This window comes from Tamandua tetradactyla, chromosome 6 (assembly GCF_023851605.1).
Source record: "Tamandua tetradactyla isolate mTamTet1 chromosome 6, mTamTet1.pri, whole genome shotgun sequence".
Classification (NCBI taxonomy): Eukaryota; Metazoa; Chordata; class Mammalia; order Pilosa; family Myrmecophagidae; genus Tamandua; species Tamandua tetradactyla.
Window position 1 is genome coordinate 155,689,619 of NC_135332.1, and position 18,921 is coordinate 155,708,539.

The 18,921-nt window shown below is 40.2% G+C and overlaps 1 long non-coding RNA gene across 1 annotated transcript in view; it reads right to left on the minus strand.

Moving 5' to 3' along the window:
* The window catches only part of LOC143686448 (uncharacterized), a 64,858-nt gene extending 48,317 nt beyond the window's left edge, over positions 1 to 16,541 (minus strand). Inside the window, exons 1-2 of the long non-coding RNA XR_013177156.1 lie at positions 15,911 to 16,541; positions 14,294 to 14,384 (exon numbers count right to left, since the gene is read on the minus strand). This is a non-coding gene — a long non-coding RNA (uncharacterized LOC143686448). The remainder of the gene's footprint in view (positions 1 to 14,293; positions 14,385 to 15,910) is intronic.
* Between the last annotated feature and the right edge of the window lie 2,380 nt (positions 16,542 to 18,921).

The following is an 18,921-nucleotide window of genomic DNA, read 5'->3' on the forward strand; positions in this document are numbered from 1 at the left end:
ATTCCCAGTTTTGGTTGCTATTATACAGAAATACAATTAATTATTGTAACTTTACCTTGTGTTCTAAAAACCTGCTAAATTTACTTAGGAGTTCTATTATCTTTTGAAAAAAAAACTTTTTTGAAGGGGCTTCTTATGAACAATTATATAATCTGTGAGTAATGACATTTTTTGTCTATCCTTTCCATTTTTCATTTTTAATTGTCTTATTGTTATGGCTAAGATAACCAGCACAATTCTGAATAAAAGGGGTTAGTGAACGTATCTTTATCTAATTTTTGAGTAAGAGGGAAGCAGTCTGTGTTTCCTACTACTTATGCCACTAGCTGTTTGATTATTTTTAGTAATGCCATGCAGTGGTGTGCTGGCAAAGTTTTTACAAGCCTCTCTGAAGTGAAGGAATGAATATGTAAGCAAGTAAATTAATAAATGGTGATTAATCATAGCTTTCACCAGTTTCTGTGGTATGACTACCTCCACCATTGTGCATTTCAAGGGACCAACTGCGATGTCACTGAATACGATTTTGGGAAGAGATGCACACAATCTGCTCTTTCAATTTGACCTAAGTGGACCCTAGCTATCTCCAGCGTTTCTAGTTTCCACTTTTCTGTGAGATTTAACCTGAGTGAATGTTGAAATTTTTCAAATATTTTCCCTGCATCTTTTGAGAAGTCGTATGGGTTTTCTTTTTTTAATTCTCTTAATATGATAAATTACTTTGAAGAATATTGGTTGGTAATCTTGTCTTGTGATATATTTATCTGACTATTTCCTGAAGTAGTTTGCATAATATTGGTATTATTTATTTCTTAAATGTTTGTAAGATCTCATCAGTGAAGCCATGTAGGACTGAAGGTTTGGATGTATATATGTTTGGGGGTGCATGTGTGTGTATGTATGTGTTTATGTGAGGATTTCTTCAATTAAAATTCATTAATATATATGTATAAAGATATTCAGGCTACCTATGTTTTCATAAGTAAATTTTGGTAGTTTGTTATTTTCAAGAAATGTATTCATTTCTTTAATTTGCCAAGTTTATTGGCACAAAGTTGATCATAATGTACCATTATAACCCTTTTGACATCTATAGAGTAAATAATGATGTTCTCTCTTCCATTTTGTAACTCAAGTTCTGCCTCTCTTTCTCTCTCCACCCACATTCTCTTTCTGTGATCAATGTAGCTAAAGTTTTATCAATTTTATTCTTATGTTTGATACACCAACTTTTGGTTTAATTAATTTGTGTCTATTATTTCTGGATAAATTTCATTGGTTCATGCTCCTGTCTCTATTATTTTCATATTTCTGCTTTATTTGGGCTTAATTTAATGTTTAGTCTTGCATGAGAAACTTAAAATTTTGATTTGTGACCATTTTTCTGAGATTAACATTTAATTTAAGATTAGTATTTAATGCTATAAATATCCTGCAGTGTGCTGATTTAGCAAATCAATTGTGATATATTGTTTTATATTGATTCAATTAAATATTTAAATTCAATATCCAATGCATAACACATTGTAAAGGTGCAAAATGGTAACTTCCTGAAGTAAATAAAATAGTTTATATATTTACTAGGGTGATATTGTCAAAACTCATTGAACTATGTATTTTAGATAAGTATATTTTACTCTATGTAAAAGTTATATAGATTATTAAAACATGAAGACATGAAACAGGTAGGGAAGTCTCATGAGAATAGAAAAAGCTACTGGCAAGATAGAGAGGGAGGAGGAAAAGCAGTGCTTATTTTTAGAATCCTAGGAAACATTAACATTTAAGCGATGCGAAAAGCAACAAAAGCACAAGGGAGATACCATAAAATTATTGCTCAGGAAGATTTAAGTAGAATATGAATGACTGAACAATATTGAAATCTCATGTGGGGCTAAGAAAGATTGGGAGGGGTTGATTAAGAGTGATAAATGCTTAAATATGTCAGGAGTTAAGGGTACAAAGTGAAAGAGATAAACTATATACATGTGTATTAGGATTCTCTAGGGAACCTATGCGTGTGCTGGTATGTGTGTAAATATTGAAATTATCAGTTCTCTCTTTCAAACCTTCAGCTGACTGGGTACGACTTCTCTCATTGATGAAGGCAATCTCCTTTGTTGACTAGAGATGGTATTAGCCTTAGATGTAATCAATTGACTGATGATTTAAATCCATGAAATATCCTCAAAGGAACAATCGGGCAAGTGCTTCCTTGACCAAACTGAACACCATGATCTAGCTAAGTTGATATATGAACTTAACCATCAACTTAACAAGCATATAAAATAGAGAAGCAAATGACTAAGGCGTAAAGTCAAAGAAAGATAACAGAGAAATGTTATCCAGGGAATAGGTGAATGACTTTTCCTTCAAAAATAAGATATTCCATCTTCTGAAACTGAAATAAATTTGGTTAAAATGGTAAAATAACACTCAATACTCTCAATGAAGCAGGAAGCAGGATTTAGAAAAATGTTGATAGTTGGGGTAGGAATATAGAAGTAAATAATGTGATTGAGTGGCACTATGTGCCAGAAACTTAATGAAAAATTTCTTTCCAGTGAAAGCTAATTATATCAATAGCAATAATTTATAAACTGCCCAGTGTGTGCCATATGCTGTTGGAAGATCATTGTTTGTATTAGCTAACTGAATGCTGAAAAAAAATACCATGATGTAGGTGTATTACTATCCTAATTCTATAGATAAGATGCTAGAATTGTGGCACAAAAAGGCAAAGTAATTTGCCTTAGCTACCATTGCTGATAAATGACAGATTTTGGTTTTGAACTCAGGCAGACTATTTTTAGCTTCTGTGCACAGCTACTGAGTTAGATTGCAACTCTATGGACAAAAGTGTATTTATTTCTCTAAATGTTGCTGATTACCTAGAAATGCGGTATGTTTTAAAAGATATAAGATATCCAAGTTCATACAGCTTCTAATATATGATAATGATTTGGGGTGGGTATTTGATTTCCTCTCTGAGACATTTTTCTACTCATCCACAAAAGAATTGATGTATTGAATAATGGCTGTGAAGAAATTAAGAAGATTTAAAATTATTTAGAAATGTCACATCTAAATAGGAATGAGGTATAGGCATATGGACATGATATGTCATTTTCACTAAATAGGATTTTAAAAAGCTGCAAATCATTCTGGAGAAAAAAGTAAGCTTGTCATTAAACTGTTTAATGGAGAAATATTAGCTTATTATGCATCTTAAGTATTAATTTTGAACAACGTGTCAATTTTGGCAAAGCAAGAGATAGCTTTCTCTTGTGTTGATTTCCATGTTTCTAAATATATTAAATTAAGACATTTATTGATTTTACTTGTATATGTTTATATTCATTTTAAAATTTTTATTTAATATTAATCTCTGTTTTATTCCACCAAAAATAACAACCCTAGAGGGAAGAAATTGTGAAGCTCTGCAGGACCTGTTGAACAAATAAGTCTTATAATAGTTTGTTTCCCACAGAGAATAAACTTGAGAAAACACAGTGATAAAAAATGCATTTTATAGTTGTCACAAGAATGAACATTGAAGTAAGAAAGGCTCATCTCTATCAATCATGCCAATTTTCTTACAAAAAATGAAGTACTTTAACAAATGGCATGATAAATTGTCAAGAAACAACTTGCTATTTTATTTTAAAAAACAGTTATAGATCACTACAGTTAGCTTCCTGCTCTTAATAAGAGAAGTGCAGAGGATGTGTTGCTTATAACTATTTTTATTCTGTAGTTTATTTCTCCGTGTCCAAATATGCATCACTCACCATTGTACTGCAAAATATAATTATCAGCTCAATGAAATCAGCTACTCACTTCTTCACTTTACCCTTACCTTTTGTGTTTGAGTTCCATAAACGATCAAGCTAATCATGATGAACATTATTTTTTACTTTTCTCTCCCCAAATAGGGAGAGAGAAATTAATAAAAAAATGCATAGTCTGCAATAGCTATCTTCTACATATCTTGGAGTCTAGGAATTCCAGGTTAGCCAGGAGAAACAGGACTAAGAAACAGAACTAAGAATTTTTTGCCTAGAGTTAGAGACAAACCAATCCCACCAAGAGTTGAGTTTGTGATAAAGTCATGTTAATTCTTCTCTATTCCCTGCAAGCCCACTGTCTTTAAAAAAGCCCACCTGGAGAAGTACAGGAAAATGTTTTATCTGTAAAACTGTAAATGAGTGAAAATTCTCAAAATACCCATTAAAGTGCTTGTTCTGTCATAGGGACTGGGGAAAGATATTTTTGCCTACTCCCCCAAAAAAATCTAAAAATAGAGAGATGGCTGTAGCTAATAGAAAAAGAAGAGCTTCATTAGAGAACAGATGTACTCAAACCTATATTGTGATAGGAGTAAATGTTTCCCTAGAACTACATACAAGCTGTACTGAGTGAAGTCATACTGGATTTATGTAAGAGATTCTTTTCCAAAAAAATTCTGACTTGCTGATGGGTCCCCCATAGGCTCCTCCGGGATGAACCCCAGAGGCTAAATGGGAAGTCAAAACAATCAAGCTTGAGGATTCACCAGCTGTTATTAAGGAAGAACCAGGAATAGGAGTAAGACAGTAAAGTTTTAATCAACACACACAAACAAAAACACCCCTTAAGGGAAAGAACACATCTTCTACCTTTAGAGGTAATCAAAATGAGAGTATAATTATATTAAACTCAAATAAGATCCTTATTTCTTATCTCTCCCCTATTTTCCTTTGGTCTTGTACAGCTCAAAGCAGCAGATGGAGAAAAAAGTAAAGCATACAAAATAGAAAATAAGGCAGATAGGCTATGCACAATACCTCTGTCAACTGCAGATTTTTAAGCATGAAGTAGCCCTAAACTTTTAGAATGGAGAATCTTTAAATAGAAAACATTAGTTAACATTGGGGTTTTGATATATTTTATGTTCTAATGGATTACAATAATTGCATAATCTGAAATAATTAAAATAAAAGGAGAAGGGTGCCTCCTCAAAATTTCTGTCATAGTACAGGGAAGAACTCATTGACAATATCACACCAAAAGGAGGAATGAGGGATGAATGATGTTGTTTTTTCTGCTTATACCCATCAACATAACTTTTAAAATGAACTCATAAAAATTGCATTGATTAATGATCAGATTTAAATAATTTCACATGTCCAACCAGCAGGCAAAACCTCATTCTTGTTCCAATCTATGACATGGTCTTTTATTATGACATGAAATGGTCATATTCTACTCTTGTTTCCATGGGCTTTTCCTTCATTTTTCCCCAAAGTGGTGGACAGTAATTATTCCAATTATTTTATCTCCTGTATTTGGGGCTCTGGTTAGTGGGATTTTAGTAACCCATATTCAAATGTAAGCTTGCAAAATTGTCAGGCCATGAAGGATAATGTAAAAGTGAAGATATTCATTCATTTCAATCCCCCTTTTTTAAAATTTATATGTTATCTTTAAGGAATAAGCCAGCTTAAGTCTTAGCGTTTCCTACTCTCTTGTCCATTTCCAAGATGAATGTTTTATAATAGTATATAGGCATATGATGTTTAGATGAGAATTGAAAGAGATTATGTACATAAAAAGAATAGAATACTATTTGACACATAGTAACCTGTCAATTAATACTGAAATATTATGGTTATTATTATTATTATTATCACTATTGTTGCCAGATGGCAAGTCAGAAATACTCAAGGATTCCTAGTATTTTATCTGCACTCCATGAAATCATATTTCAAAAATTTCTTTAAAGTCAGCAAGTTTAGGATGTTAAATATACTTGGACTTCATATGGTTAATAGAAGTAAAGCTGAATTCAAAGTAACCCTTCATTTATATTTCCCTGGCTTTCTGAAGTGTATAATTCTGCTATCTTTTTTTGTAGCCACCATAGGGGATTCTTCTGATAATTAGGGATAATATGTGTTAAGTAAAATGCCTTGTGATGGATTTATACTGAAACCCCAATAAATGGTAATTTAAAAAATATTTACCATTGTTTTTAGTTATTCTGAATAGTACCAGCATTATATGTTCATTTCATAGACATGAATTTGGGTTTCAAATGTATAATACACATTCTTCTTTTAAAATGTAGCCATGACCTAATATTTGATTATGTAGATTTTTTTGTGATTTAATTATTATAGAATTATTACTAGAATTTCTTGCCCTGTAGCATCTGTTCTAATGCTTTTTGAGTTTTGTGTAGGTGGAATCATAGAACATGCATTCTCTTTGCTTCTTTAACTCAACAATATATTTTTGAGATTAATGTATTCTCATTGTTGTACAATACCCTATGGTTTGAACATACCATATTTTAAATATCCATTCTACTGTTTGGGGACATCTGCACAGAATTTTATGATAGTATAAAAGAGTAGTATGAGATACAGCATCTGGTGCTCATTAATTAGCTTCCTAAATTTATGACACCCGATAAAAGATTTATGAAATGTTGGTGATAAGTAGCTAAATATATGTGATATTTAGACAAACAAAATCAAAAGCATGATGTGTTAAAGTATTCTTAAAGTGTAAAATCATCATCAGGTAGAGGCTAAAAATGTGGCAAACTAGGCTGTGGCTAAATACTTGATGTCTTTGACTTTTGTGTTGTAAAGTTTAGATTTTTTTTTTCTTACAGACAACTGAGGATCATTTATGTGGGTCAAGTTAATTTGAAATAATATGCATCTTGAAAGTTAATTTTAATTTTTTGATGGGGGTAGTGGGTTAGGTGATAGGCCTCCAAATATATGCCCACATCCTAATCCCAGGAAATTGTGAACGTGACTTTGTTTGGAAAAGGAGTTGTTGTCAATAGTAACTAAGAATCTCAAGATGAAATCATCCAGGAATAGACAAGTGGGCCCTAAATCCAATGAAAATTATCCTTATAAGAGACACACAGAGGAGAGATATACTGGAAAATGGAATAGTCCATGCACAAATGGAGAGAGCGTGGTGTTACGAACCCACAAGCCAAGGAAAGCCTGGAGTCACCAGTAGCTGGAAGAGGCAAGGAAGGATTCTCCACGAGTGCCTTTGCAATGTGCACAGCCTTTCTGGCACTGTGATTTAGCGCTTATGGCCTCCAGACTGTGAGTGATTACATTTCTATCATTTGAAGCCACTGGGTTTGTGTTCATTTGCTATGGCAACCCTAGGAAACTAATACAAGGGGTTTGAGAAAGATAAGGCTAAATCACTTGAAAAGCTATTGCAATCATTAAGGAAAGAATTTTTAGAAATATGAATTGAGGAATTAGAAATAAATATGGGGAATAATGGATGGGTGTGAATCGCATATGGAAAATAAAATAATTGAAAACTGGTGGTTGATTTAATATGGGATGTGAAAGACAACAAAACAAAAGAGTAACACTTAGGTTTTGAGAATGGGCAACTGATTACCATTAAATGTCACAGAAGATAATAGAGAAGCAGAAAATACGATTAGTGCAGTTTTAGACCAGTGAGATTTTTATACTTATTTTAAATCAAGTTGGAGGCAGCACCACAGGAAACTAAAACTTAGGGAAGTTAACTGGTATATAAATATAGATTTTGGAGTCATTAACTGTCAATATAGCTGGTAGTCAAGACTAGGAAAATAAATAAGATGCCTAGGAAGAGTGTGCATATATTTTTTTTAATGTTGAAAGTATGGAACTCTGGTCACACACAGACTTGAAAGGGCAAGCAAAGGATGTCTGATAAAACAAATTTTAAAATATTGAAGGATTTATTATATCATGGACTAAAGAAATAAAGTGTAAAGTGTTTCAATCATACTGAGAAAACCCAACATGGTGAAATGAAGCAGTGAGGTAAAACTACAAGGCACTCTTTGGATTTAACAATTAGGCTATCCCTAAAAATGTTTTCAAGAATAACTTCAGGGGCGGGCCGCGGTGGCTCAGCGGGCAAAGTGCTTGCCTGCCATGCCGGAGGACCTCGGTTCGATTCCCGGCCCCAGCCCATGTAAAAAACAAACAAACAAACAAAATACAATAAAACAAGAAAATGTTTAAAGATGTTTCCCTTTCTTCCTCCCTTCCTTCCTTCCATCCTTCCTTCCTTCTCTCTCTGTCTTTCCTTCCCTTCCTCCCTCTTTCTAAAAAAAAAAAAAAAAAAGAATAACTTCAGCAGATCGTGGGAGTGGATATCAGATGCTATTTGTTTGAGGAATTAATAAAGAAGTACTGAAAACTAGTATATCTTACTATCAATATATACTGGCACTAATTTCTTCTTTTAAATAAACATTAAATCAATTTCTTCTTTTGAAATAAACATTAAATCCCCTAAAGGAAACAACTATGGCCCACATGTCCAAACTACTTTTGGACTTTAGTCACTGTGTCGTTCATTAAAATACATAGGTGTGTGTTAGTTTGCAAGCTGTCAGGATGCGATACACTAGAACTGGAATGACTTTTAAGAAAGAGAAATTTAATAAGTTACAAGTTTACAGTTCTAAGGCAATGAAAATGCCCACATTAAGGCACCAGCAAGAAGTCACCTTAATTCAAGTCATGTTTATGGGTTAGGAACACCTTTGTCTGCTGGATAGTCAGTCATGTGGCTGCATGTGACTCTCCAGGTTCTGGTTTGCTTAACATCTCATGGTGACATCTGCTGGGCTCCAAGCATGTCCAAACATCTGTGCCTCTGTTCTCCATGTGTCCACATCTGTGTCAGCCCTGCTGTGAATTTTCTTCCTGCTCTGAGGCTTCTGCTATTTCTCTAGACTCTGTCATTTCTCTCATTTCTCTTGTTTCTGTCATTTCTGATTCTCTGCAAAATGTTTCCTCTTTTAAAGGATTCCAATAAACCAGTTAAGACCCACCTGAAATGGGTGGCATCACATCTCCATCTAATCAAAGTTAATACCCACAACTGGGTGTGTCACATCTCCCTAAACAAAATCTAATTAAAAAATTCCAACCTACGTATTGAAACAGGGTTAAAAGAAAAGACTGCTCCCACAAGATTGAGTCAGGATTAAAACATAGTTTTCTGGGATATATAAGATTTTCAAACCAGCACAACATGAATATAATTTTCCAGCATCTGTGCTAGCTCTAGTAAATTAAGTCTTATGCAGCATTTAACTTATCTCATCACTCTCAGCTTCCTAATGGTAGATTCTCTACTTGGAATTCTAATCCACCCCCCCCCCCTTTTTCTCTCTCCATAACCCAGAAGCCAGCATGTGTGAAATATCAAAAAGAAAAATTCAGTGTCTATATATTCTCAGTTTTGTGACAATATTTGTCAATATTGAGGAGGGTTGAGGGGGATAAAGCAAAATAATGCAGACAAAAAACAAAACCCAGTTCTGACTATCTGGGCTGCCTGGCTTATGTGATTCTTTCAATAGTTAATGTGCAATATTTTCCTCTCACCATGGGCAAGGGCATTTTTCCTTTTTATATAAAGCCCTATGATAACTCTAAGTGGCACTCTCCATTGTAAGTTTCTGTTTTTAATCTCTCAGCTAGAAATCTTCCTTTCAATTCTTTTTGGTCAAGTTTCCTATGCCTGACTGACTCCGAAATCATGAAAGGTGCCCATCATTCCATTCTGATAGCTCATATGCTCTTGTCCATCTATGTATTTCATATTTTCATGTGGTTCGAATCTTCTCTGGGGTATTATGGCAGAACTTGACAATTTTCTATCATTTTTTCCCCCAACTTTACCATCTAGAACTTCTGTTTTGCTCCAGTTATATTTCTCATTTTCTCTGGCAGATCTTGTCTGTGGGATACTGGTCTGCTCCAGTGGTTTCCTTCAGTGGCTGCTATTCTATTCCAGTAACTTATCTTCTGGCCAACCATGCTGATTTGGTAGCTGACCTCATCTACTCTTGGCCTCCCTTCCTCTCACCTGCTCCACTCTACCTCACTTATTTCAACATTTTAAAAATGTTGATTAACACCTTGTATGCTGTAAATCCACTCAGCACTAGGCACATAACTCTGGAAAAATACAAACAGATAAATCCCTTCCCTCCAGTAAGCTTGCATTATAGTTTCAGAAGACAAACAATAAAGAGATAAATGTATGTCATGAGCTAGGTGATGTAGATACAAATGTATGTGTGTAAAGGAGATGGAAATGTAGTCTCACTTTAGATGGAGAGGGAAGACAACCATTCTTGATCCTAATGGTAGAATACAGATGTTTAGGTACTGAAACAGCAACATATATAGACATCTGAGGCATTCTAGGAAGAGCAAATAGTGACAGTAAGGGTAGATGAAGGGAGGGTTTTTGATATTTTCAAGAAAGAGTAAAGCATCCTGTGGATGGATGGATGGAGCCAAGTGAAATAGGGAGGGATAATTAGATTATTCACTCAGAAAATAAAGTGAGATCAGATAGCACCATGAAGAGTATAGAATTGACTCAGGAAGGCAGCATATGTAACACAATCTAACCCACATTTTCAAAGTTTCATTCTGCTGTGTGGAAAATGTACCTTAGGAGTAGCCATAATGGAAGCAGAAAGATTAATTATGAGGTGATGGGCAATAATTGAGAAAGTAGATGATAGTTAGATTCTAGGTATTTTTTGAAATTAGAGTTGACAGATTTTATGAAAAATTGACAAGGGTTATGATTGAAAAATGGGTTCAGTAAAGCCTTGAAGATTTTTTACCTGCACATCTAGATAAATGGAGGAAAGCTGGAGGGAGGCGGGGGATGGGTGTCAGCTTGGAGGGCTAGAAATGTTTGGTTTTTGAAAGGCTAAATTTGAGATATTTCCTAGACATTGCAGATGCCCTAGCCAAACCTTTCAGATCAGTGTCTTGGAGACTGAAACTACTGTGCATTCCAAAAATACTAGACTTTAGTATGTAGCACAAAGGTACCAAGTATTTGTCATCTACATCCTATGAGCAATCTGAAATAAGATGCCTCTGGTAACAGAGTAAAAATGTGTATTATGTACCTGAATATTAGTTCCCATCAATTTGCCAAGTTAGAGGTAGTTTTTGTAACTGGATAGTGTGATTTTCCTAGATCTGTGTTTAAGGTTGTATGAGGTTTGGTATACCCTCTACTCAGGGCTGTCCAAGTCCTGGAAAAACCTCATTCCAGAAAGAAGAAACACATTGCCACTCTATATATCTGGGTCCTTGGTTGAAATGGAACTCAAGCCAGATGTTTCAACTGAACAGATTTTAATGAAGGAGCTATTTAGAGATTAAACTCAAAGTTATAAGAACTAATAAGCTATTTTGAGATATTTAGAGATTAGTATATTCTAACCCTGAACCAATAAGAGGAGGAAATAGGGCATTTAGAGCTTTGAAAACAAAGAAGTTGCTTGGGACAAGCTCTTATCCAAGAAGCATATAGCCACTGTGCCGCGGTGATGTCGCAGGGGCTAAAGAGGGCGCTACGGCTCTTGGGCCTCCTGCCTCGCGGCGTCAGGGTGTTTGGACGTTTCACCGGGTGGGGGTGAGGGGGTTCCGGGCCCGGATAAGTGGACTAAGGTGAGCCGATGCTCGGCAGGGTTCCCCGCCGAGGGTCCTAAAAAGACTTGAGCCGGAGGCCAATTGTTGCACACTGCTACTTTATTGTTACATAGCAAAGACTCGTGTGCTCAGGGGCTCAAGGGCTAAAAAGGACCCCGACGCTTGGTGAGCTTGGGTTATATACAGTTTGGAGGAGGGGTGGAGTTGGGGCATGTACGTCAGGGGAGGGTAGCCAATCACACAAGCTAAAAAGCAGTTGCTAGGCTTAGGGCAGAAGTTAGGAATAGGGAAGTGTAGAACATAACAGGAAGGGTGTGGTTTTGTGGTGGGCTATGGAAATGGGTGGTCCACGACAGGAGAGGGGGAGGACAGTAAGTTAGATTGCAGGTATGGAGAGAATGTTAAGAAAAGTACTGTTTAAATTTTTAAAGACGGCTAGGCTCCAATTCCCATAAATATGCCACAATTCCTCTCCTTTTTCTTTTAAAGAACACACTTGTGTGACAAGTGGCGGGCATGAACCTTTGCTGGGAGGGGTAGGGATGAGATTCCCCTTGCACGTGAGGCTCAGAATTTCAGGGGAAGGGTATGTGCTGAGCCGACCCTTATGCAAATCTCATGTGCCCCAGAAGAGCCAGAGGAGGCCTGCTGGAGTGGCCCTCTCCTGCGACTACTTTGTGTCGCACCCAGCGGTACCCATCTGGTAGCCGTACAGCGGCTCCAGATGCACGTTCTCTGGTAACGTGCAGCCCCCGTAGGGGAATGGAGAGGACACAGAAGTGGCGGAGACACACGGTAAGCATGGCCAGAGTTACAACAGCATGATGCAGGCTCCACAAGAGGACCAGTCCCGGGAGCAGCACCAAGACCCCAGGGTGGTCAGTCCTGGGGGTGAGCCACACTGGCCAGCCAAACCTGCGCCTGCCGACGGTTGTCCGCGTCGGCGAAGGGGTTTTGGAGTTCAAGAGCTGCTAAGGCTAGGAGGTTAGTTTGTTGTTTATGCCTACGACAGCGAGGAGTAAAAGGCCGTAGAAGATGAGATTGGAGGGTTTGAAGAAGGAGGTAAATTTACTTAACAGGTCAGAAAAGAGGGAGGAGGTGATGGAAGGGACTATAGTTTGTTTAAGCTCTAAGATTTGAGTCTGAAGGGTGTGAGTATAGTTTCAGTAAGAATCGTTGAAAGAAGTAAAGATCCAGTCACGCAGGGAGAGGCGGGGGACAGAGTGGTTGACAGGCATAGGGGTAACACAGATTTTGGTGAAGGGGTAACGACTATCGCAAGTGGAAGAGGCTAATTCAAAAAGTGCTTTAACATCAAGCACAATTAAGTCTATTTGCTGCTGTAGATTGTAGATGGCAGTATGCATGAGGTGGTTGATGCTTTCCTGGGTGTGGGATATTTTAGCAGTTTGTTGGGTAACATTGAGAAGGACCTCTGCGGTGGTGGAAGTCTGGGTCAGGGTAATGGCTGCTACGGTGCTGGCGGCGACTGCTGCAATGATGGCGGCTGCTATGGCTGCGGAAATACCAAAGTCTCATCGCATTCGAGTGAGGGAGCGGGTACCTAGATGATATGGGGTGAGAGGGAGTTGAGGGGCCATCCAGGTGGTGGCATTAATGGGGATCCAAAGTAACCTAGGTTGAAGGACAATGAAAGTAAAGGGGAGATTAGGGTTCCAGTAGTTACTCAGCACGCAATTGCTGACGGGGTCAACTCGTGCACACTGTAAGAAGAAGAATGGGGGTTTGACGAAGATGTAGGTGGTTATATCTATGCAGGAAGAGGTTTTGGGTTCTGCCCTGCTTGACAGTGAGACATTACTTGTGCCGTTACAGAGGCTATAGCCCCCTAGGCAGAGGAGCGGGCGGAGATCGAGGCAGGCGTACTTGCCGCAGAGTTTGTGTAAGGAGAAAATGGGAGCACCAAAGAGGCGATCAGTGGAGACATCAAGAGTAGTCGTAACCTGAAGATGAGTTTCACGGTATTGGGGGGCGCTATCGTCGGAAGCGTTAGTTAAGGAGGGGGAGTAAAGGGCATAGTAGGAAGTGACCGCAAGGGGTTTAGGTCTCCTGCACTTGACCCAGTGGAGGCGCAGGGATATATTCTTAGGCCGCCGAGTTTTAGAAGGGTGGGGGGAGGAACAGCCAGACTGGGAGGGGGGATGATGATGGAAGTTTTCGAGGTTAGAGGTGGGTTTGGGGGGAATGGGCCACCATGCCCCGCGAAGAAAGAGGCTGGGGAGGTTCGTAGTCGCTGACGGGTAATTGGTACACAGGAGGGGGATACAGTTCGGGAATTTTGGGGGACAGACGGAGGCTGAGACGCACGGGAATTGATCCGGGTTAGAAGTAAGGTTGGCGACAAATAGTAAGGCTGAGAGAGGGGGCGTGAAAGAGACATTTAGAGGGCTAGTGGCGTTGAGGTGATGTGGGTCGCAGGGGAGATTAAGCGAACAGTTAGTATGGAAGAGCTGTGGGAAAAAAGGACTCTCCGGAGTGATGAAAAGGACCCCGGGGGGGGGCGGGGTTCTGCACCGCGGCCCACAGTTCAGTTGGCTGGGGGCCGGCCCCCGGTTCCGTTGAGAAAACTGTGGAAAAAAACTGCAAGTGAAAGGAGGGTTATAGGTAGGAGCCAAGGGGGAAGGCGAGGGGCAGAAGCGGCAAGGATGGCCTTCAGCATATTAAGAAAGGAAGATAAGTAAGTTGAAACACGCTACGATACACAGAAAGCAAAAAAATTTTTTAAAGAGTTAGTAAGGGTGCACAGACATTTGTTAACTCACTGCGACGGAGTTTTAGATTTTTCCTTTTCAGTGGAGGCTGTGGCAGGCCGGACACAACGGGAAGGGATCCACAGCGGCTGAGGTTTACTTTCTGGAAAGACACAAGTAAAACCGCGTCCCTGCGCTAGGAGCGGGGCTGTTGAGGATTAGGGGGTTGAGGTTCCGGTCGCTGGGCTGGTCGCTGGGGGCATTCCCGAGTAAAGGTCGCTGGGCTGGTCACTGGGGGCATTCCCGAGTAAAGTGTCCCGATACCCCGCAGCGAAAGCACTCTTGAGAGAAGCGGAGAACTGTTGTAAGGGACTTAGAAAGGGCGGATGATAAGGCAGTAGCCAAACTTTCAGTGGAGGGGTTGACGTTAGAACAAGCGAGTACCCAGTCAGAGATGGTTTTTTCTTTTATGCCCATTAATGCCTGTTTGAAAATGGGCCGGGCACCCTTAAAGATGAGGTCTTTGGCGAGAGAGTTTTGTCCCTGCTCATCGGCAATTCTTTTCTGGCAAGCCTCTTGCACCCTTGAGACAAAAGAGGCAGAGTCCTCGTCTGGCTTCTGATTTAGGGCGGAGAGCCGCTCAGGTTTGGCCGCAGAGCAACTGCGGAAAGCTTTTAAGCCTACGTCTCTCAGTTTGAGGAAAAAGGCGTATGGGGCTTGCAAATAGACAGATGGGCCAAAATAGGGCCCCGTTCCAAGAAAGCTTTCGAGAGGGAGGCCTAGTTCCGGAGGACCTTGTTGCATAGCCATCTCCCGTGCGGCTTTCTCTGCTTCTGAATTGAAATGAGCTTTCCAGTCTACAACCCGACCAGGGGTGAGAATAGCTCGGGCTGGTGAGGTCCAATCATGAGGGGTATTAAGTTCTTGAGCCAGCCCCTCAAGGAGATGAGTAGCATAGGGACCTGTAAGGCCATCCTCCTTCACTGCCTTACATAGCCGTTTTATGTCTTCCTCGCTGTGAGGAACCCAAGGGAACAGACGTTGCGACATAGGGGTGAGATTAATGGGGAAGAGTGTTGCCTGCGAGGGCGGTAGCGGCCGAGCCTGCGGCCACAGTGGACCCAAAGAGGGAGTGGGAGTGCCGTCCACGGGATTAGGACAGGACGGCCGGGACGTACAAAGTGGCGGCTGGGTTACACAAGATGGCGGCTGCCAAGGGCACGCCCCTGCATAAGATGGCGGCAGGGGTGCGTAAGATGGCGGTGGTGCTTCCAGCATCTCTGTCCCAGAGCACGAAAAGGGGTTGGTGTTGCTAAGGGGAGGAGGAAGAGTGGCAGGAGGAGGGGCGGAGGGAACGAGGGAGGGACTAGAAGTCTCGGCATCCGCTCTCTTAGGGAGGGCGGGGTATAGGTTGTTATCCCCTTCCGGCTTTGGGCCTGAAGAAGAAGGCGGAAGAGAACCATTCGCCCCTTCGTCATCAGGTATGCCGCCATGATGGCCGGAAGGCGGGTGTTTTTCGAGTTACACTTATGAGTGTCTAACAGGGCGGCTAGGGCACGCACCTGTGGAACTTGGGCCCTGGTGATGGAGGCACCCATAGTGAAGAATTTAGAGGGGACTAGTGGCCACCAAAGGCAAAACTAGGACGGGCGTTTATTTAGGCGGACACAGTCTGGAGGGGGGTCTTACCTTAGTCTAGGAGGTCCTAGTCTTCGGTGGAACGTCGTCGAGGTCCCTGTTCGGGCGCCAGTTGCCGCGGTGATGTCGCAGGGGCTAAAGAGGGCGCTACGGCTCTTGGGCCTCCTGCCTCGCGGCGTCAGGGTGTTTGGACGTTTCACCGGGTGGGGGTGAGGGGGCTCTGGGCCCGGATAAGTGGACTAAAGTGAGCCGATGCTCGGCAGGGTTCCCCGCCGAGGGTCCTAAAAAGACTTGAGCCGGAGGCCAATTGTTGCACACTGCTACTTTATTGTTACATAGCAAAGACTCGTGTGCTCAGGGGCTCAAGGGCTAAAAAGGACCCCGACGCTTGGTGAGCTCGGGTTATATACAGTTTGGAGGAGGGGTGGAGTCGGGGCATGTACGTCAGGGGAGGGTAGCCAATCACACAAGCTAAGAAGCAGTTGCTAGGCTTAGGGCAGAAGTTAGGAATAGGGAAGTGTAGAACATAACAGGAAGGGTGTGGTTTTGTGGTGGGCTATGGAAATGGGTGGTCCACGACAGGAGAGGGGGAGGACAGTAAGTTAGATTGCAGGTATGGAGAGAATGTTAAGAAAAGTACTGTTTAAATTTTTAAAGACGGCTAGGCTCCAATTCCCATAAATATGCCACACCACTGTAATAACTTCAGTGCTGAGTGTGGGAAGAGCAATGGAGAAATACCTGGACTTCTCCTTTGTCCTATATTCTGATCTCCTGTGAATGCCTTGACAGAACCTTGATTAAAATCAATCAGTAATAAAAACACATGAGATTCAATCCATGGTATAAGCTTCCTGGGCAACAGGGCAAGGCAGATAGGATGGAGAATGACTTGGGGTAAGGAGATAAATAGTCATAATCATCAACCTAAGCCCATTCTCTGTGAGATGCCTGGGATCCCAGAGAAGCTTGCTAATAGAATATTGTCCTGATTTATGTCCCATTAATAAACTGTCCCCTTACAGGTAATGACAAAGAGTGAAACATCAATGAGACATACATTTACCAACTCTCAATATCCTCTTCTGCAGCCTGCAAGAAGTGATGTGGGCATCTTGGTTTAAGTGGATCCAGGATAAAAATGGGGATAGCATTCCCTAAGTTTTATTGGCAGATAATCAATAGCCAATAGCATAAGGTGGCTCATGACTTAGGACTTGATTGGAATCATGCTACCAGTGAGATAGGAATCTTTGTAGGATGATCCAAAGATGCTGCACTTTAGGAGCAACAAGAAAATTGACTTACATTGGAAATATTGGCAACAGAGCTAAGGGAACAAGAACAGATCAAAAAGCTATGCCAGATGGGGAGAAAGGGGAAATATTCAACTTCCACATCTGCTGACATTCTCACAAGCAGTGGGGACAACCGAACCAAGGCTGAGCCCTAGACCTTGGAGTTTGCCCCTATGAAATTTATTCCTGCAAAGGATAGGCTAAGCCTACTTAAAATTAGGCCTAAGAGTTATCCCCAGAGAACTCTTTTGTTGCTCAGATGTGGCCTCCCTCTCTAAGCTGACATGGCAAGTGAACTCACTGCTTTCTCCTTCTACGTGGGACATGACTCCCAGGGGTGATAATCTCCCTGACAATGTGGAACAGAAATTCTGGGATAAGCAGGGACCCTGCATCAAAGGATTGAAATACTTTTTTGACCAAAAGGGGTAAGAGAGAAATGAGACAGAATAAGTCACAGCAGCTGAGAGATTTCAGAGTCAAGAGGTTATCCTGGAGGTTATTTTTACACATTATGTTGATCCCTCTTTTTAGTATATGGTGCATTAGAGTGGCTAGAGGGAAGTACATGAAACTGTAGAGCTGTGGTTCAGTTGGAAGATGATTGTATGATGATATAGCTTTTACAATATGACTCTGTGATTGTGAAAACCTTGTGTTTGATGCTCCTTTTATCTAGGGCATGGACTGATGAGTTAAAAAAAGGATAAAAAATAAAAATAGAGGGGACAATAGTTAAAATAAATTAGGTAGATGGAAATACTAATGGTCAATGAGAGGAAAGAGTAAGGGGTATGATATGTATGAGTTTTTTCTTTTTCCTTCCTTTTTCTGGAAGGATGTAATATTCAAAAAATGATTATGGTGATGAATACACAACTATGTATGTGATGATATTGTGAGCCATTAATTGTACACCATGTATGGAATGTTTGTATGTTAAGAATGTTTGTATATTTGTGTGTTGTTTTATTAATAAAAATATTTTTAGGGGAGCACAGGTGGTTCAGTGGTGCAATGCTCACTTTTCATGCGGGAGGCCCAGGTTCGATTCCCAGACCATGCACCAAAAGAAAAAGAAGAGAAAAATACATTTTTAAAAAAGCTGCCAGGAAAATATACATGCCCTAGAATAAACAAGAAATTTGGGATCCCCAGGTGAACTTACAACAAACACACTTCTCAGGTATTAAGGGGAAGAGCAAACACCATTTGTCAAATGAAATTCCAATTCCTGAGAAATGGAAACTTAAAATCTGGTTGTGAGAGAAATTTAACGATAGACAACTTCCTGCTTATATTTTTCCACCTGTGGTGACAGGTGCTGCTTCTTTCTGTCTTCTGTCTAGGGGTCCAGTGGCCTTTACCACTCTCCTTTCCCTCAGTTCATCTACTATCAGGGCAACATCTTCACTCCTAAGTGAACTAAGGAGTGATTTCTCTATCACACAAAGGAGATATCCCAAAGGTTTTCTCTCAGCCTTCAGACTGAATCAACTTTCTCACCTCCTGGAAGCAGTTCACACAGTTCCCATGCTCTCATTCCAATCTGCTAGTACCAGAGAATCTGAGAAATCAATTCTATCCAACGTCTTGGCCCTGGCTCAGCCTCTCCTGCTTATTGCTGACCTGGGAATGGGTAATATATGCTGTTTTGCTCAAGAGTTTTAAACTTCTTACGGTGACTATGTTTGCCAAGCAACACATTATCACAGGTTCAGGATAAAATGTCAGGGGGAAGAAAAAGTCAGAATAATGTAATGC